We start from the raw sequence: 21,058 nt of genomic DNA on the forward strand, positions 1-21,058 counted from the left end.
GTGCCTATTTTTCTAAGGATCTAAGGCTGGAAGTTAAAGATCCCTTCTCTTAATAAGGCCATCACCAAATTAACATAATCAAGAAGTAGTCAGTTTCATTATTCTAGCAGGTATCCTGCTACCTCAGCATTTCTGCTCTAAACAATATCACAATTACATGAGTTGTTTCCCATTTACATGACACAGAAATCTAATTAAACCATTTCTGCACCTTCCCTGACCAAAATTCTTCATTTCATTAATTAGAAGACACCACAGAACAGCCATGCCTGTGCATCAGATTTTAGGCTATGAGACTTAAAACTAACATTTTCAAAAGCATTTCATGGTTTGAAAGAATGGTCAATTAACCTTCGGCTTCCTGTGGGGAACCCTGCAAAGAACTGTCAACAGTTCAGTTTGGAGAGATTTGTCCAGTGACCTCTGAGGCCACGAAGTTCATGAATGCATGTAGCAGTGTCATCATAGATTTGTTCCCTGGGTTACTGTCACAAGAGGAGAAACGGATTGCTTGGCAGTTACTGCTACAGTACAGAGCAGTAATTCCCAACTGAGTGCTGGGATGTGCCCCCAGTGCTACCATGTGCTCCAGCACAGCCTGCTCCAAACTAGAGCCACTCAACAAGGGGGAAAAACATATATATATATATCTGGTATCTTCAAGATGAATTATGTGTTTCTTTCTCTTCTTTCCATAAGGTGGTGGGTTGTTTTTTAAGAGGGGGCCAGGGGGAATTCATTGATTGCCTGCTGAGTTTCTTTGTATTTCAAATTCTCTTCAAATGGCAGTGTAAGAGAAACATCTGATCCTTCTTGTGGTGACAGTCTTCAGATTTAAGTGATAGCAGCATCTCACTTTTTATTCCAAATCCAGGGCATTCTGTGGAGCTGTGGTAATGAATTGAGGAGATGCACCTGCTGAAGAAGAGCAGGAATGCCCCTTCTGAGCCCTGTGAGAGAGATTACACCATCAAGCTACTGTGAGCTGATTTTATTGTGAAATTGAAAAGAAACCAAGGGTCTAGTCCTGGCCATTGAAGTCAAAAGAATCTCTGGTTTCATGCGGGAAGCAGAATTAGCCATAAAGAAAATATCTTCTGTAGGTTTTGATACATGGAAATTGAAACCCAGCAGTTGGCATTCAGCTCTTTGCTTTTACTTCAAAGCTGTATTGTCAGGACTGTAGCACCACTTTGCAAGCTGCAGGGAGAAGTGAATGTGTTTTCTTTCCTGTAATGTCTCTCCAACTTGGCCAGTGGGCATTTGATGTTTTCCTTCTCCTCTCTACTGGTTGCCAGTTGTGTGGATGATTTCAGCACGTTTCTACATGTGGTTTTGGATGCTGTGTGCCCTTCTGTGAAGCTGATTTGAAACACCAGGCAGTTCTCAGCTGTGGCACTGTGCCCGTGGGTGAAATGCAAGCAGTTCAGTGTCATGTGAACCTGAAGTTCCTACATCAGACCTAGTTTTTCTGGCTTTTGTAATTCTGTCACACCCTTAGCACTTTGTCAAGTGTGGCCAGAGTTGTTGCTTCATGCTTGTAACTGTCTGTAGTACAGTTTAAAACACCTCAGCTGATCCTGTGTGATGCTCCAAACTTGAAGTTTTAATTTATGAAGTAATCAGGAGGGTTTGCTTAAGCATCATTTTGAGTATGCATCTATATCTTTGGTTCAGGTTTTATTGATCACAGTGTGTGTTATTGTCTGAAGGAGTTCAGTTTGTTACACAGGGCTCTGGTTACAAGGTATGTTGCTACATTTTACCCATGAATATAGGAGCATACATTAGACTTCTTTAACCTGACTAGTTTTAACGTTAAAAACAAAGAAGTTTCACAGTGTTTGCAGGATGTGACTAGTGTGTCATATTAGACTTCCATTGCCTTCCTTTCAAAACGATTTAAAAAAAAGAAATCCAGTCCAAATGCCTTTTCTCATCAGCTTTCTTTTTTTTTTTTCATTGCTTCCCTTTAATACTGAGAACTGATGCCAAAGGTTCTTATTCCCCCCAAATACATAGAGCAGAGGGTCATTTTTGAGCAGCTGAGGGGATTGGATAATTGGTTCTTTCTCCCGGTTTTTATGCCCTGTGTGGGAAAAGCCATTTCGAAGAATTTGGGCTATAATGAGGCTCCGGTCTCCGGGGAGCAGCAACATCCCCTGTTGCTGGTTCTCGGCTACTGCACTGCCCGGGAAGCTGCTGCTGGGGGAGCTCTGGAATGCTGAGGGAAGCTGGTCACTGGGAAAGGAAACGATCAGTTGAATAAAGAGCAAGAATATCGCTGGAAACACAAGTAAAAATCTTATTTAAATGTTTGCAAGTGACATAGCAAGGTGTAGGGAATACCGGGCATGGGTCTAAGCTGCTGGTTGGGAACTAATCTCTCCTTTCCTAGGAGCATCTTAGACCATGTGTGTGCTCTTGCACAGTGCAGATTTCCACATTTTCAGAAGTATTTGCTAATGCTGGAGGTCTTTGCTAAGTAAGCTCATAACTCAGCTTTCCAGAGTGTTGCAAGGAATGCTGAACACCCAGCCCTGAGCTGTGCTAGACATCCAAATGGGAAACAGCTCGATGTACTGCCTGGTGTTGAAAATGTAAACTTCCATTCCTTAGATATTTCCTATCTGGAATTTATCATTGAAATGACTGATGAGGTGAATTCTGCTCAACAGGTCATGCCATCATCTATTTGTCTGTGCCTGGGTTAACTCTTCTGGGCAGCAGATAGTGACCCTCTCTGTTGCTGTGCTAGGGCTTCATTCATCAGTTTTTCTAAAACTTTCAGACACTTTGGTGGAAGAGGTGGTAGAAATGCAGAAACATCCTCACTGTTTGCTGTTGCAATGAAGGAAAAAAAAAATATTATAAATTTCCTCACAGAAAAAGATGTCTTTAACTTGGCCCCGTCCCATGAATCCTAATGTTTGCTGTTCAGAAAAACAGGCTCTGACTTTGAAAAGTTGCAGAAATGCAACTGTGAGCAACCTCTTCCAGACCAGTTGTCTAGGAAATGTGACAATCTTTTACTGTGAGTGACTTGAGCTGGTTGTACTGCAGACTAGTAGAAATATATACTTCTTTTCTTTTTTTCTCCTCATTATTTTAAAAACCCGTCATTGCAAAGGACTGTGACTGAAATCTGTGCCCTGTTCTGCCAGCTGCTGCAGTGGTGGTCACGGCTCAGGCTCCAAAGATCTCCCTGCCTGTGTTGGTTCCCATCTGAGTGTAGCCTTTGAGTAGTGAGCAGATGTGTGGGTCAAGTCAAGTAGGTTGTCACCCAGAGCCTGGGGTGACTCCTCTGGCTGTGCTCAGCCACGAGAAGACACTGGAGGAAGGGAGCAACGTTGGTCCTTTGTATTGCTAGAAACCCTACGTTGTGTTGTAGCAATGACATGTGGGTGTTGTTCTCAGGTGGCCACAGAGAGTGCCCTCGGGAGGTTCCTTATGTACAAGAAGGGATACACGATGAAAAATAATGAGCCAAATCATACATGTTCACATCCTTTCAGACTAAGTCACGCTGGGGAGCAGCTCCAGTGCTCAACTGCTCCTCCTTTCTTTCCTCAGACGTCCCAGAGAGCAGATTTAAAATGCAGAGCCAGGCTCTGCAGGCCTGTCGGTGGGGGGGAGGGGAGCAGAGGATGCAGTGCCACCAGCAGCACGTTGCACCAGCAGCGCCAGACATTGAGAAAGATATCATTAGATTAAAACAGGGTCTTCCCACAGAAACAAAAGACGAGGCACGGCGTGTCAGGGCTGCCCAGCGCCAGCTCCCCCGTCACCGCCGGGGACAATAGATGCATGGGCAGGCTGGGCCTGGAGAGGTTTCCAGCCCCAGGCAGGGTCCCAGTGCTGAGAGCAGACACTGCCTGTCAGCCCAGCAGAATAACCAGTGCACTGGGCTCTGCAGCTTCTGGCCCGTTCAAGATTAATTACTCATCTGACATGACAGCTACTGTCTAGTGCCTAAGAGCGCTGGGGCGCCGTGCGGCCCGGCCGTGGCTCTTTGGGACAAATGTTTCCCTTCCTCTGGTGTGTTGCTGAGTCTGGCTGGCTGGTCAATTACATCTTGGAAAGTGCTTAGCAAAAGCTGACTAATTTTTCCTATTTTTATCACTGAGGCTGAATAGGAAGTGATCTGTTTGTCACGTGGCAGGTCTCCCAGGACAGCTAGGTTTCTTAATAAATTCCAATTATCTTTCCTGGGTTTATTTTTTGTAGCACTTCCCTAAAATAAAAGCTCAGCGACTTTGCTAAGATCTTTGGAGCATTACCTAAGAAAAATATCCATCCTCCTAAACTGAAAATTGGCACTGGAATATGAAATTGGGCACTTCATTTTCTGGTTTTTCTTTTGTCTTGTCAAACAGGTTTAAAACCTTTAAGCAAAATATATTTTGTTGGTTTAGAATGGGCAGTTTAATGATGAGATGAATTGCAATATATGGGCATGTAACAGGAAAAAAAAAGAATCTGTTGGGGTTATTCACGTGCTTTTGGATTTGATTTACTTCCTACTTCCTTATTTAATAACCAGGTTCCTTAAGACTCCTTGAGCTTGAATGACCCATGTTTTGTTGCCAGGTCTATTCCAATGACCCCTGCCAAGACCCCTGCCCCAGTTCGTCTATCAGACAAAAATGAATCTATTCCAGGAGCTATCAGTTCCCATTATCTCTAATTAAGCCTGACAGTTGGAGACAGGCCTCATTATTTTTAATTGGGCCCTATAGTTCTAGAGTTAAATTAAACACAATTTAATGCAGATAGCTCATATACATTGGTATGACAGAGTCAAATTGTATTTTAAGTTTAATGAAAAAACAGTTTTTGTTTCCAGGCTTTGCTTTTACATAGTTTTACTGCACTGAGCTCTGCATTATTCAAAACTTGCCCATGGGTGATGACACACACATTAATTAGACTCTGACCTGATTGTGCACCTGTTGAACCTTTTCTCTTTTATACTGAAAATCAGAAAGTAGACATAAGGTGGTGACCAAGAGCTCTGGATTCTCTAACAAGCTCAGAGTCTGTGTGATAGATTCACATGCAATGGTTAAGGTAGCTTTAAGCAGAGTTGCAGTCACTAGTCATATTAAATGTAAGAAATTCCTGAAAGTTTTCCCAAAACCCCTGAATGGAATTTTTATTCTGAATTTAAAAATCAAGATCCCTCTGTGTATCTCAACAAGACAGTTGCGCTGCTGAGGAAAAAAGCAGCTGGCCTGGTTCTGTCAGGAAGCAAACACTGTCAGGAAGCAAACACTGTCAGGTGGTGCTTCTTTGTAAAGACACCCCTGAAAAAAGAAGGAATTGAACCATCCTGTTACACAGGTGCCTTTTGCTCTAAATATTATGGAAGTTCTTGGACAGAATTTTCCTTGGGAAGCCACACACCAGCCCCAGCTGATGGAGGAGCCCGTCTCAGCAGCCTCACTCTTGTGATCTTCAGCTGTACAAGAGTTTGTAGGATCATTCTCTGTGCTCTTTCTTTGCAGCATGTAGTGAATCAGCAGTGGGCTGCAAGACAAAGTCCGTTTTTCCAAATCTTTATCTCTGCCCCAGTTACTGAAGCAGCTAATCCATCAGTGATGCCCCTCCTTGGACTGGAGATCATGGAACTGAGTTTCCTGCTTACAGAAGGCTTTGATTAAATATTGGATTTTCTGATGCAAGTTTCCCTTTACCCAGGTTAACAGGTGCTTCTTCCAAAAGACGTTTCCTTCAATATCTTTGTATTTGCTGTAGCTCCCTCTTCACCTTTGCTTGAAGGACAAATAAATAAACTGCACCACTTCTCCAGTGAGATGTGACACACAATCATCTGGACATTTTGTCACCAAATGTATCAAAGTAGGAATCCAAGATGAGTATCCTACATTTGGAATGGCAAGACCTCTAGACTTCTTAAGAGCTCTAACTGCTTGCATTTAGTAATCAGATATTATGTGTTTAATTAACAGATACTTAATCATGCAAATTATATGCTATCAAGCCTAGAGGCTAGGATTGTCCTGGAGAGAAAGAACAAGGATTACCCAGTGTTTACACAGTCCCTCTGTCCTTCTAACTGCTTGCCTTGGCTCATGTGTAGTCATCTGCTCCAGACCCACCCCCAGCTCTACCTGGCTTCTCCCAGCTGCCTCTGAAGTGTCTCCTGAAGTGTGCTACACCCACAGCATGGGGTGACATCCAGCTGACACCTGTGTTGTTTGGCACACTGGACTGAATCTCCAGCTTTTCTCCCTGCATGGCTTTTTCTGAACCAAGATGCCATCAGAGGTGAGAGGTCTGCTCCACCTCAGCTCTTCCTATGGGCTGTGCCCATCCCTTGCAGCTGGTAGGTACCATTTGACATTTTAATAATTTGTTTTTTTTCAATGTATTAATTTGCAGGGATGTACTTCATGTTTTAGAACAGCAGTAGGGAACAATTTCCATGCTGAATGTCTCACAGGAATATCAGGTAATGTTGGTGTGACCCCATGTGCAGCTCTCCTGGGAATGCTGCTCCACTCCAGTGCCACACATGGCATTCCCAGCCCCCCCATATGCTGTGTCCTAATGTCCCTTGTCCCCGTGTGCATTCCCAGTATGTTCAGTTCCTCCTCTCCCAGGACAGGGCTTCTGCAACTCACTGCATCCTTCTCCAGAGCTGTAGCCACATTGCTCCTCCAACCTCCCCATCTTCCTCCCTTGTGAATTGGGGGTTGGAGATGGGAAGCCAGAGGGGGAGCAGCTCAGACGGGTGGGAAACTGTGGGATGATTGAGAGGGATGGAGGTGAGCAGGGAGAGGAACCAGTGCTAGAGGCAGGAAGGGAAGAGTCAGACCAAAAGCTTGCAGGACACAAGTCAGTGACAATGTTCAGCCTGTAGGACACAGTTTGCTTTCCCTGTTCTAGACATAAAATGGAATGTGGGGGAATGGTATCATTTCTGCCCCAAATATTTTTAATTGAAGTAAAAGTAGTTACCAAAAATAGTATTTTTTCTTTTTTTAGTCTCTCCAGTCACTCAAGGCACACCTGATAGTGTCTCTGGAATAAATTTTTCATGCCCACACTCACTCTGCACATGTTACTTTAGACATAGCTAAATGCATGAGCTTCTCAGCTCTTCTACTCATTAGGTATTTTTGTTAGCTCTGGCTTGGCCAGCAGAAAAACCCTCTTTTCCAAGCCCTGCAGGAGGTCCCTGCTGTGACAGGCTAAAATGCCAAAAGATACAAGGGGTCTGTCATGTGCTGTTGTCCTTTTGATTGAACTTGGAGAGAAAAGGCTTTTGTAAAACTTGTGGCCAGTTAGCCAGCACACTCCTAATATTATAGGCACAGATTTAGTGACCTGCATGAGAAGTGAGATTGAAATAGATTTATTACAGGTTTCCAAGCCCCTGGAAACCCATGGCTGGGATTTTTAATGACTTTCTTGTACATTAGCATTTGGGCACTGCAGAGGGTTCATGTCTGATTATTCCCAGCAATGGGGCAAGGGGAGCAGGGCTGGTCAGTCACATTTCCCAGAGGTGGAACTGGAGCTTTGAAGGGGGATTTCTGTGATTGAGTGCAATGCTGTGGGAAGATTGAGATGAGGCAGACTTGAATGGCTTGGATCCTGGAAAGGCTTGTTTCTAGGTTTTTTATGCACATCCTTGTTTTGTTCAGTGTTGTCCCATGTGCAGTAAGCATTTTCTGGGTAAATTCACACCAGAGGCTTTGTGGGCAAGCAGAGAGCTGCATCCAGGTGCCACAAATCCTGACCTGCCATATCTGTCCTCTAGCTGTGCAGACATAAGCTTCCTAGATGAATGAATTACAGTTTAATTTATTAAATCATAATAAATGGATTTATCATTTGCAGTTATTATCAGAACATGCTTGACAAATCAAATCTTACTGGTGTGTTTGAGCCACCTGGTTTGGTTTCTGTCATCAAGAAACTCTGTCTTGCACCTTAAATCCCTCAGCAGGTGCCAGGGATCAAAACTGGAAGAGGAGACATTTAGGTTGGACATGAGAAGGAAATTCTAGAGTGTGAGGATGATGAGACCCTGGCCCAGGTTGCCCAGAGAAGCTGTGGCTGCCCCATCCCTGGCAGTGTTGAAGGGCAGGTTGGATGGGGCTTGGAGCAGCCTGGGCTGCTGGGAGGTGTCCCTGCCCATGCAGAGGGTTGGGACTGGATGAGCTTTAAGGTCCTTTCCAACCCAAACCAGTCTGGGATTCTATGATCCGGCACAGAGCAGTTCCTGATTTGGGTTGGTTTTTTTGGTGGTTGTTGTTGGTTTTTTTTTAATGGAGGTTGTGTTTGCTTTTTTTGTCTGTGTTGTTTGCTTCCTCTCAACTGACTTGAGAAAGAATGTGGGTGACAAAAGATGTCAAGGATTTAATTTAGCTAGTAAAAAAAAATATTTAAAAAATGCTCTTTTCAGATGGTAAAACTGAGGCTGAAAGAGAGATCTGAGCTGCTGGTTTGAAAGGAAAGGACTTTTTCTCTATGTTCTTTAGCCACCACCAGCCCCAGCAGTGACAGGAGAGACTCGGGTCCTGAGCTGATGAATCTACCCCAACCTGCCTCCTGACACAGCACCACTATTGTGCCTTGCCTGGTCACCTGCTTTCTGATTTAAATAATATATCCAGGAAAGCCCCATATAATTGACTGACTTCCTTGCAGAACAGATTAAAAAGGAAAACAAAAGTATTTCAGGATTTTTAACAGAGCAGTACAGCAGTTCTATTTATTACTTGGGCTGTTTGGAATTAATGAGCTCAGGGGTGAATAATTGATAACCATTTTAACACAAGCAAGAATTCAATTAAATATGAACAAGAGGAGGCTGAGCACGAGGTAAAGAATTTCTCCTTCCCTTTTGACTGCAAACAATCCTTTCAGATCTGGTCACTGAAGACAACTGGCAATGAAATGGGTGTGTGGAAGAGGAGGAAACCAGATATTATGTTACTTAAAAGTCATTCATCATGTCACTGGAAGGCAGGAATCTGAACTCCTGAAATAAATAGTGGCTAAAGGTGATCTCTCTGCACAAAGGTACTGCTGCATGAAGCCACTTCCAACTGCTAAAATATTCCTCCTGTAATTAGGGCTGGTACCCACGTGCTGTGCCTGCAGTACGTCTGGGACAAGCAGGACACATTAAAATGATTTCCTGGGTGAGACATCTCCCTGAACTGGCTGTAGAAATAGATTTACTGCTCTGCTGTGCAGATGGGAATGCAGTGAGGGTTTTCATCCCTGCTTTTATTAAAGTGGGCACTGAGGTGAAGCAGGATTCTGGGTTAAATTTTCAAGCCCAAGTTGCAAAGACTGCTTGAGGAGCCCCATTTGTACCTGTCTGTCACAGCACCTTGACCCCGTGTACAACATTGTCACTTTGCATTTGTCAGCAAAGAACATGATTTTCTTTTTATTCCATGCTTGTTGTTTCCTACACTGTGCAAGACAATTCCTCAGCATTCCCAACAGAGAGTGGATGGCATGGAAAGGTCTGTTTGGTATTTTGTCTGGTGGCAGCTTCGACCTGTCTGAAGGAGTAACTGCTTTTGTGCTCGAGGCAGCAGCACCATCGTACATCAAACAGCCCAGGCCAGTTTACTGATCAGTGCCTGGTCTGTGCAACCAGGCAGAGACTTTGGGATGAGGATGGGCACAAAATAAGTGATTGTGAGGGACTGATACAGTGTTTCTTTCCCAGAGTTTGGCTGGGCATGAGCATATTTTGTTTTTCCATCTCTTGACACTCAGCTCCACCCCGATGGCTAGTCCAGCAGGAACTAAGGAATTTTCCTCTGTGGCTGAAGTCAATATCAATATATGTTTTTCATCTTTGTCTTACACTGTGTCATACTATTTATTTATTTTTAGATTTTCCTGTCCCTTTCCTGGAAGGTGCCTGAACATCTAAACCGAGTGGCTTTGCAATGTCTATCAGCATTTCCTATGATGCCAGTGCACACAGAAGGTGCAGAAGGGACTGGCAGCCTGAGCCTTCATCACTGCTCAGTTTCTGATGGAAACACCCATCCCTCTCGGGTGCACTCTGCTGCCTTGCTGTGTGCAGAGACGCCTGCAGAAATACACACACACACTTAGCTGCACCACCCAGCATGTCCTGGGGAATGAATTGCAAGGTAAACCTGGAAGAATTCAACAAATGTTGTCTCCACCTTTATTTAGGCAGCTGTGGAAATGGCTCGAAGCTGGAGGCCTAATTTTTCACCAGCTGATGTGCGGGGCTGTGTGTGAGGACAGTGCAGGGAGCACGCCAGCAGAGGTAGGACTGCCTCTCCTTAGATCTGGTTACAACACGTCAGGACCCTGCAGAAAAAGGGAGAATACAACATGTGAGTGTGGGAGCTGAGCACTCGTTCATTCTAACACCATTCTGAGCTTGTTTTCCTCAGGGCAGGGCTGTCCCCACCTCTGTGCCCTGTGGCAGTGACTGGCCCGTTGCACGGGGGGGTGACACGATCGGGGAGGCTGCAGCAATGCAGGGGAATTAGTAAAATTCTGTGTGTGAGTTGGAATCACATTAAAGATTAATGTGTAGTCCTAGCATCTGCTCCTCCTTTGTAGGATATCTGCACTTTTAATTTTTAAGCATGTCTTAGCCTCAGCCTGGGAAGAGAGATACTATAACCATTATACATTATTAACCTTAAAGCTTCCAGCTTGAGTCAGGTCCTGCAGCCTCTAAGACTCCAGTTTCTGAACAAGCAGATGAGCACCCATCACCCTGTCTGCACCACTGGCCCCATCCTGGATGGAGCTGATTCCAGGGCAGTTTTAAAACAGCAGGTGGAGGTGCCCACTTATTTCAGTAGTTGGTAATTAACATATAGTGCTTATACCAACTCATCAAAGATCACTGGTGCCTGCAATGTAATCTCCAGGAAGATACAGTTTCTAGTTCTTATCTTGGAAAAGTGGCCACTAAGTATATGCAGGTACCATTGGACAAAGTTCCTGACTCCCAGTAAATTATTCATAGTGTTCTATTTGGGTGAGGACCTAGTCTGGCTGCACAGTGTTCTGAAGGACCTTACACAAGTTCAAAGCCCTTTTTGAATGGTTTAGCTGGAATAATTGTTAACAGCTGACTTGAACAGCATTCGAGATGGAAACCCAGGTAACTTTAATTGTTAGTGGCTGTAGTGATAGATGTCTTGCAGCTAGCTGGAGATGTAGATCCATATGGCATTTCTGTTAACTGCATTAGTAAATACTTGAATGGCATATTTCTATAGGCTGGATAATGGTATAATGATTTTGAAATACTGATTTTATAAAGCACACAACTGATATAATTCAGTCACAAATATATAGATGCATTTCAGAATCTTCATGGTGCAGAACATGCTGTTTCCCTGGGGCAGTGTGCCTGCAGCAGGGGGAGGGCTCCTATCCTTGGTACCTCTGTCTTCAAAGCTGTTCACTTTTCTCCTGGCTAATTTAATTTAGTGGACTTTAACAAAGACATTTCTTGGAAGCTGTGGCTGGGCTGACATCTCACTTGCATGCTAATGAAGTCTTGATGACACATGGAACTCCAGGATCAAACTAGCTATTTTTTTTCCAACAAAATATTAAGATTAAAGGTTTATAACAGCTCTTGCAGGTAAGGTGCAGGTTTCTCAGTGTCCTCTGGTGACTTTCTCTTGCCATGGCCTGTAGCAAAAATTCCAGGGGGAATTCTGTAAGACTTGACAACAGTGCTGCGTCACCAACACAGGCTGCTTTCTGGAACAGCCCAGGTCAGTCTGGGAATGCTCAGGGAGCTGTGCAGCTGGCCTGGTGGGCACTGCTCCCAGCCCTGGTGTGCCACTCTGCCTCCGGTAACCTCCGTCAGATCTCATCCCAAAACCTGCTGGTGGTTTTCGTAGGACAGACATCTGGGTAACCTTGACATTCATGATGCAGAGCTGACTTGTAGGTAGACGAATGCCAGGGTGAAGTTCTGTGATCCCCTTGGCAAACATTCCACTTGCTGCAAAATAACTTGCTTAATCCTCCCCTTATTTACTGAGCTCCCTGCTGAAGGGAGAGGTCTTTGTGCCTCTCTTCCCCGCAGAAAATCCTTGCCTGTGTTTGGCAGGGACAGCAGAGTTCCCACTCGCAGTGCATCTCCTGAAGGTGGGTTGAGGTGCTGTCCCTGCAGGAGCCGCGGGTGAAAAGCTTCACAGGGACCTGCTCGGTGGGGTGATGGGGCTGGAGAGAGTCAGCTGGGCACGTGAGGAGAGGGAGGCCCTTGGTGGCTGAGGGGTGAGGAAGGAGGGACAGGAGAGGTGCTGAGGCAGAGGTGGGCAGCGCGGAGCAGCAGAGCGGAGGTGGGAGCTGGGCTGGAGCTCTCAGCCGGCACCGCGCAGACCAGATGCCAGAGCTGGAGGCTGAAGCCCAGGAGAAATAAGCCAGTTCTCCCCAGATGAAAGGTGACAGAGGCAGAAGGTAACTGAGCATTTGAGCTGCACATTCTGAGTCAGAGAAATACAGTGACCACAGGCAAGGCAGGGGATTTAATTTTTAATCGGTCATAATTAATTCCTTCCACATCTTATGTCTGGTGAGAAGACAGGGAAAGGAATTAATAGTGGTTTTGTTTCGATGTGTCACAGCACCAGAGAGGGAGATAAAGGGGAGTGTTTTGGTGAGCTGAGGTACCGACTGCTGAGCTGGGAGCTGGGGTGTGTGTGTCTGCTGCACAACGCTCCCGCTACATCTACGGGAGTGTTAATTATTGCACGGAAGGGTTTTTAGCTTGCATGCAATGCTCAGGGCTGCTGCTCAACAGTGTGTGGTCTGGCTGCATCAGAGCTCCTGGTTCAGTGATCCAAACTTAAGGAGAAACGTAAGAATAATCCATGGGATGTGATAGATGCCTTTCCACTGAGGCTTTAAACTGATACGGGAATGAGAGTTTCTTTCAGTAATAGTTGTGTAAGGCTTGAAAAGAATTAAGAAGAAGAAAAGAAGAAAAACAAATTTATTTTAACCAATTTAAAAAAGATTTAAGTCTTACCTTTCCCTTTTAATGTACTTTATTATTATTATTTTTTTAACATATCCAGGCTAACTATCAGCTTTTAGCAGCCAGGGGCTTTTGCAACTTGTCTGTGAAAGTTTTCCTTTCCACTGCTGTACTACATGACAAATATTTGAAATAAATTACAGCCATCAGACAAAAAAAACCCAAACAACCAAAACAAACCAAAACAAACAAAAAAACAACTAAACCCCAATGCTCAAAGAAAGACTCATTTGCTTGTCAAAGAGGCCCATGCAGCTTCTTTGGCCCTCCTGATGTTAAACCTGCTCCTTCTTCATTTGTCCTCCCAGGAAAAGCCAGCTGGGACCCACATTTCTCATTTCAGAACACCCAGAGCAGCATTACCCTGCTCCTTCTCCTCAGTTTGTTCTTTTGAAGGTCAGCATTAAAGGCCATGAAATCAGCCCAGTAATCCCAATAGGATCCCTGAGTAATTCCTCAGGCAGTAGCCTTTGTGTATCCTCACCCTGTGTTTCACCAGCTCCAGAGCTCTGGTGTGACAGTGCTGGGGTGTCCCCAAGCCCTCTGGGACACCACTGGTTCTTTGTTCATAGGACAGTTTATTAACTGGTCATAATCTGCTGGAGACAGAAGCAACATCCTCCTATTTGCTAAACCTTGAATTCTTGATTAGCAAAAGAGCTGCAAGGGCTGGAGGAATTTTTCCCTAAGATCCAGCTTCCCTTCCTGTCAGTCTGGAAGCGGCGGGGCTGGGGCAACACGAGGCTCCTCGGGGGGAGACCTGGGCATCTGCCCTGGAAACGGAGATTTTACAAACATAATGAAAGGCAAAACAAAGAAAACATTATCTACAAAGTGAGCTGCTGAGAAGCAAACAGCAACCTACATATGGTTCGGGCTTGGCACAGCCTTTATTTTTACCCTTAAGACAGGGCTCCCTGTGTGGTTATTTACTGTATTAATGACACGAGGCAGAATTACAGCAAACGGGCTGAGCACACTCATTACTGTGATAATTACGGTCGTTTCCTCCGAGGCTGGGCCAGCCGAGCCCTGAACACAGCTCTGAACGCAGCCAGGGCTGCAGGGAAAGCCTGAGCCCTGCCCGGCCTCTCTGCTCTCCCACTGCTGCTGCTTTTCTTCCACCTGCCTGCGAGGAAACACTCCGTTTGATTGCTGGCATAATTTTCATCCCCTGTAAATAGTCCTCTGTGAGAAGGGGAGCTCTTGCAGGAAAGACTTGCAGGTTCATGAAGGTGACACGTTCGTTTCCTCCAATCCCCCCTGTTTTATTGTTTATATGTAAAGCATTTACTTGGAAATCACTGTCGTTGTTTCTACTTCCACAAAAACATTCAGCTTTCGGTACAAAATCCAAGAGAGCAGATACTTATGGCCTTGTATGAAACTCTTTAAAAGAAAGTTGTAAATTGCACATAACTTTCAAGATGAGGAGTATATACTTGAATAGTGACTGTGATTCTAACATGCACCTTCATCCAAGAGTTTAATATACTCTCCTAACAGGCATTACAGTGAAACACACCAGCCCCTGCTGATGTGTTTGTCTTACATTTGTTAGCCTGCAGTTCTGTTACCATCTCACTTCTGACACCAGTTACTTACACTACTTGATGAGGGTTTATTTTTTTAAAAAATCAAACATTACGTAAAACAAATCAGCTTGTAGCAGAATAGAAATTTCCATATATTCTTTCCTCTTTTATCTTTGTTAAACACTAATAATATAGTTTCACATTGAAAATGTCATGCTTCATTCTTAAGTACTGCTAGTATATTAAACCAAAACTCCTTTTTCTTTCACATGAGAGGAAAAAAGAAAGTGATTTTATGGCAGCTACACCACAGTGGTTATTTTGTTAAGGATTAAGGCCTTAAATTGATTCACTCTTCATTGCTCCTTTAAAACTTGCCTCCTCACTTACTTGTTTTACCAGGTTTTCCCCATTTTGGATGATTACATCTCCCTGTGTCAGCCCTTCAGTAGCCTTTTAGCCATAAGAGCAAACAGCTGAGTCATCTCTGCCTGCTCTGTCCTGGCAATATTTCACATACAGGGGGGTAGGTTTGTGTTGCAGAAGGTGAGGAAGGGTTTTTTTCTTTTTCTATTGTGCTTGGTTTGCTCTAGGCTCCCTTTTTGTAGCAACACAGAAGGACTGGGGGTAAGTACAGAGCTCTTTGTAAGTTTTTGTGTTAATGTGTACTTTGAAATGAGAATTTCTGGCTAAGTGGGGAGAGACAACTGTCCTGGGGGGGCAGGTGCCTGATTGCTATTGTGTAGGTAGCAAAGATTTGTCTTTCTTCTCAAAGGAAGAAGAGGTAGAATGGTTTCTGGGGTGTTTTGGAGAGAATGTTGTGACCAAAGAAGAAGGAAAGGAGTTGACTTTCACCAGCTTGGAGAGGGATGTTTTTCCATTCAGTGGAAAGGAGATTTGGAACTTGCCCAGCAGAACACCTGGGGATGTGTATATGACTGCTTGAGGAGCCTTGAGCCTGATGTAAAAAAAAACAAAAGTAGAATAACTGCCCTTTGGTGACCCTGATGGGTGGGTCCTGCTGCACACAGAGTGCTGGAGACCCCACCACCACCTCTTGTACTTGCTATGGAGTAAAAAAAAACTTAGGTGATCTAAGGGGGATCACTGGGCTTCTTCCTCTTCCTTTTTCTCCCTCCTCATCTCTGCAATGAGCCACAGGCTCACCTTTCCTTTCACTTGGTTGCAGAGCTGCAGGCAGTGATGGGAGACCCTCCTGGGCACCATGACCAGCCCCTTCTTACCCTCAAAAATAGTTCTTGTGTTCTGCAAAACATGGTGAGGGTTAGTAGTGGGATTTCTTCTGCAGGAGACGCCCTGTCTTTCCTTCATACAATATCCTCCAGTATTAATTCTCACTGGACTGTTTGTGGCTTAATGCTGGAGGGGCCTGCAGAGCAGACCTGGTCTGTGAACCCTCTGTCTGGTGGGTGGAAGTGCCAAAGGCTCTGCTGTGGATTCAGGTGGTACTTTCCAGAATGAAGCAATTATGTGGCCTATTGATGATGTGTCTCTGTGCTTGACTTTTGAATTTAAAAGCTTGTTAACAAAGTGCTTTGTGTGCAAGGGAGTCCACAAAAACTCAAACAACATAGAAAGTCTGATAAAGAAGTCTTCAGGAACAATTTGGAGGAGGTTTGTTATTTATTCACAAAAATGTTCCCTGCTCCATTGGGGCTGCCTTTCCAGGCTCTGTTGAAGTATTTGCTCTTGCCAGCAAATTTTCAACTGGATAATGAGTCTGTGCTGGCAGCCTCTGGGGTTGCACCCTCTGAGTTCCTCCTACCTGCCTGCAAAGCTGCACTCTCAGCACCTGGTGCCAGGCCAAGCCTGACCAGCAGCCCCACAGCAAGGGCAGGTTCTAAAGCAAGGGGAGCATTTGAGTGATCTTTGCTGTAACTCATGAGAATTAGACCTGGCACTGCAGCCTCTGCCAGTTACTGCTTCATAGTTGTTATCAAAGCAGCCCCTGTTTTTTGGGGGCTCTGTTACAGGGATAAAGACTGACTTCTGGTATGAGAGCTTGACTTCTAATCTTGGTTTGGGCTGCAATTCATTGGCCTGGGTGTTGTTCACCTTGTCTGCTTTCAGTTTTAACACTGACTTGTCACCTCCCTCCAGAGCAGTGATCACACAGGCCAGCTTCTCTGTGCTTTCTGATGGCCAAAGGACTTCATCATCAGGGCTTGTGTTGGAACACTTCTCTGGGAGCTGTGTCACCAATCAGTGTTTTATCTGTGGCCTTACTGTGTCCAGAAGGGTGTGTTTGGACCCAATTTTCTTCTAGTTCTCTCTTCTGACTGTCTTGAAGATGTAAAATGCATGTGTTCTCTTCTGTTTCAATAAAGCGTAGCACTGTGGGAAGGGGTCATGAGGTGGGGCTTTGTTGTGGATTTTTGGTTTTCATCTGGAATTTTGGCATAATAATGAAGATTTGTGATTGAACACTTGGGTTTTCATGAAGTGTGAAAGGTTGGTTTCCTAGATTTTGGAGCAAAATCAAGCTCTGGCTGATTCAGAAAGCATCTGAGCAAGGCATCTCTTTCTGTTCATCTGCAAGACTTTTGAATACATCAACTTACTGGTGTTTGATGTTCTCCCCTTAATGTATGGATGGTCACATAGTACAGGACTGCCCTTCCCTTTCCTACAAGTTGGATAAATCTGCTCTCCTTTCTTTCTAGAAGCTCTAACTCTGAATGTTGTATTTCCAGCTGGAAGTCCTGTGCTCTTAGCTCAGGAATACATGTGATGCAGCTTATCAGCAATTTATGCTTTCCCATAAGGTGTCCTGTTTTGCAATTAATACAGATTCAGGAGTCACTAGGGAGCTGCCTCTGGTCCAGCAGCAGTAAATCCAAGCACGTCAGTGCTGAATTAAACTCTGGCATTTATATCTAAAAAGCAATGACTGAGGGGGAGAACAGTTCAGTGTGTTCTGGCCTGGCAGCATTTGCAGCTTGATTTTATAGTCTTAAACTTCTGAACGAGGTGCAATTGCTGCCCTTGCTTGTCAGGCCAGTGTGTTTGGGGTGCAGGGATGAATGTGGGGGTCAGGCAGCAGCTCTGCTGGGGCCAAACCTAGCTAGGAAAGCAGGAGGACCCTTTCTAGCCGTTGCCACTGTTCTGTCAATTATAAGGCTAAAAATAAGTGGTTTACGCTTTAGGTCAGGTGCCTGAACGCATCGGTGCCTGCTGACAGCTCCCTGTAACTTGGGAGCACTGGTGCAAACTGGAATCCTGGAGGTGAACTGGGAATTTTGGGGCAAGAAGGGCTGTTTATGCTAACCTGGCCCCGAGGAGCAGGACTGCTGGCACCAACCCCAAATTTGAGCTGCTCATATGAACCTGACAGGCAATTGTTTTATTAAAGCTGACGTGCTGAATGGGACTCTCTTTAATGATATTCTTTACCTGTCTGATTGTGTTAAAGTGGGGAGAGGGGGAAGCTGAGGGGAGCGAGCAGGGCGAGGGGTGGCAGGTGGGACCCAACATCGGCACCGGTTTCGTGCCTCGCCCGGCGCAGCCGAGGGGAGACCCCGCCTAACAAGAAAGAGTTGCTAAGAACAAATCTCTATTGTTCCCCGTCATCTTTAAATGAGTGTCAAAGTAGGCAGGGGGGCTTTGACCGTTAACCGCACAATTTAGCCTGCCCGTTGTGTCCGGCAGCACCACCCCCCCCCTCCCGGCTTCTGGGATGAGAAAAGGCGGCCTCAGCCCCTTATAAATGGGCCAACTCTTCTCCTTTGTGTGCAGACTGCCCAGTGTGAAATCTGCAGTGACGTTAAATGTTTTCTAATGAATAATTACTGAAAGGAAATGCAGGAATATATGTGTAATGGATTGTAGCGCATTAAAATGTTTTATTTTGGGCACAAAAATGTTGTCCTTCACCAGCGCCGCGATTGTTTCAGGAAGCCTTTTGTGGGGGTTTGATTCTCAATGGATTATCTGTGAGTGCTCGCATTTCAAATAGAAATCAAAAGGGTCCTTTGGCAAACTAATGTTTTTCAAAATGGCAGCCATGAAGCCCATTTAGTATTTAAAGTTTGGGTTTTAAAGAAATGTTTGAACTCTGGAGATTTTCTCACTTTTTTTTCTTTCTTTTGATTTATGAAAGTGAAGTGGTTCACCTCGACCTCTCCTCTATTGAGAAAGACAGACAGTCACCCTTTAACAAGTCTATAGCAGACTATGCCCTGGAGACAGACAAGAGGCCTTAAGAACTGTTGGCGTTTCCCTAGGCTCTTGATTAACCTTAAAACCCTCTTATTCTGTATTCTTTTGAAAAGAAATTAGGTTACAATGTGTAAATTTTTCTGCACTGTAATTGTATTTATGAATTCTCTTGCCTTGCAAAGTGCCTAAGGTACAGCAAGATGGCCCAAGTTCCTTGTTAAAGACCCAAGACATCACTTTTCTGCAGAGCTGCTGCTGTGTTTCCAAACCCAGTCACTGTGCTGCAGTTTCACTCTGAGTGTGGAAGAGTTTTGCAGAGACAGGGGGGCCAGTCTGGCTGAAAATGTCTAAAAATCATCTTGTCTCTCTGTTGCCTTTGCTGCAATTGGACGACTGTAACTTGGCCACTTGAGGAGATTTGGTCTGATTTAATCTGATTGATGCATGGCTCTAGTTTATCTGAAGATTTCCTCCAAGCAGATGAATTCTTACAAGCCACACTAAAGATTCTACAGGAGGTGGAAAGTGTTTCCCTGCCACCCTGGGCTCACTGCTGTTCTTGGGTGGTGACGTATTGCTCCAAAGTCCTATTGCCAAGCATAAAGCTGTTCCATGGTCTGGATTCTCGTTGGGAATGAGGGGATGGGGTCCTGCTCCTCCTGGAGCAGCTGTGGTGTGGGCAGCTGCCTGCAGCCCCTTCCAGCAGCTCTACAGCATGCTGTAATCTTGACCTTGAGGTCCCTGCCAGAGTTGAAGGAAGAGACATGATTGCTGGGACCCTTCTGTGCTCTCCTGCCAAGCAGGCTCTTGCGGAACATTGTTCTTGATGGCTTTGGATGGTCAAGTGCTCTCACTGCCCTTTTGGGCAACTCCTTTCAAGAGCCTCATGTGGAGCAGAGCCCAAGGGCTTTCCCTGGTGTGTTCCTGCAGTGCTGCTGGCTGGTTTTCAGGGCTCTTAATGAGCAAATTCCTGCAGCACACACGGGGTGCAGGGCTGGGTCAGGGGGCGCTGCCTCTGGCAGAAAACCAGTATTTCCAAAACAAGAGCCCTGACGTTTCTAAAGGGATCTGCATTAGCAGCCTTGCTCCAAACCCATCTGTCCTGAGAGAGCCTGAGACTCTCATGTCTGCTTTAAATCTCCAGTCTGTTTAAAATCAGATGTCTCTGGAGCTCTCTGCTCCATGCCCTGGCCACGAGTTTTATTTGCTTTCATCTCAGGGGTGTCTCAACAGAAGAACAAGCCAAAAGGCCATAAATGTTTGTGATCACTGCAAATTTCCTGGGATGCTGGAGACAGAGCTGAGCAAAGAGACTGAACTGTGCTTTAGGATCCCTGTGTCCAGCCTTAGAGAAGGCTCTGGGTGTTGGAGAGGGTGGGAATGGGAAGCTTTTATGCAGAGATCATAACCCAAACGTGCTCTTTTTGGTAAGAATTATCTTTCCTTTACCAAACATTGATTCTGTTGGGGAAACAGGTGGTTCTAAATAAATTGTCTGTTAAACAGGTGTTTCTGCTCCTCTATAGAGGTATAAATTATTCATACTTTTTAATTGTAACTTTTGAGTGTTCTTCATAACCAGTATTTATTAGCTGAGGATAAGTCAGAAGTGCCTCTGCCCAAATCACCTTCCTGGATGGTACTATTTGCCTGTTTTCCTCAATGAGATTGAGCCATGAAGTAAGAATCTTACCTGCTTAATGCTGCTGAAAGCCCAGGCAAAGACATGTTGTGGTGCAAGAAGTGTTCTTCCACTTCTGTACACCCTGATCTTGCTTTAGGAGAACACCTTCGTTAGTCACCAAGGTTGGGCTTGGGTGGGAAGCTTCTTTACAGGATTGAAAGCATCATCTGGGGGCTGTTAGTGCTGTGGGTGGTGCCCCAGCTCCCCAAAATGGGGGGTTATTCTGTTGGCAATTGTTTATGCAGAGAAACAATAATGGGAAAATACTTGTTGATGTGTTTGGCAGCCAGGGGCGGGGGAGCAGAGCTGGCATGGTGTGGGAGCTGGCAGCCGTCAGAGTCCAACCTGAATAGTAGCTTTTCTGGGGAGAAACTGGCTGTTCCGTATGAAAAGAGGGATAAACTGTGGCAACTTCAACCTGTGAATTAAAGCGGGTTTTGCAGTGACCTCTAGTGGGGAGCCCGCCTGCAGCTGCGGGGCGGGGGTGATGGATTTTTGTGCTTGGATTTGCTCAAATTACCCATCAGAAAGTCCGAGTCAGTGGCTTGGTCTTCAGACTCAGACCTGGGTCCTTCAGTGAGACCTTAAAATCCCCCCGAGCGGCGCTGC

The 21,058-nt window shown here is 45.2% G+C and overlaps 1 protein-coding gene across 4 annotated transcripts in view; it reads left to right on the forward strand.

The window, feature by feature from the left end:
• MYO1H (myosin IH) overlaps window positions 1-21,058 on the forward strand; it is a 51,980-nt gene that overhangs the window by 6,786 nt on the left and 24,136 nt on the right. For all 4 annotated transcript variants that reach the window (XM_051633913.1, XM_051633914.1, XM_051633915.1 and 1 more), the window contains one exon: window positions 875-980. The gene's annotated coding sequence lies outside the window, so the exon portion shown is untranslated. The remainder of the gene's footprint in view (window positions 1-874; window positions 981-21,058) is intronic.

This window comes from Apus apus, chromosome 16 (genome assembly GCF_020740795.1).
Source record: "Apus apus isolate bApuApu2 chromosome 16, bApuApu2.pri.cur, whole genome shotgun sequence".
Lineage (NCBI taxonomy): Eukaryota > Metazoa > Chordata > Aves > Apodiformes > Apodidae > Apus > Apus apus.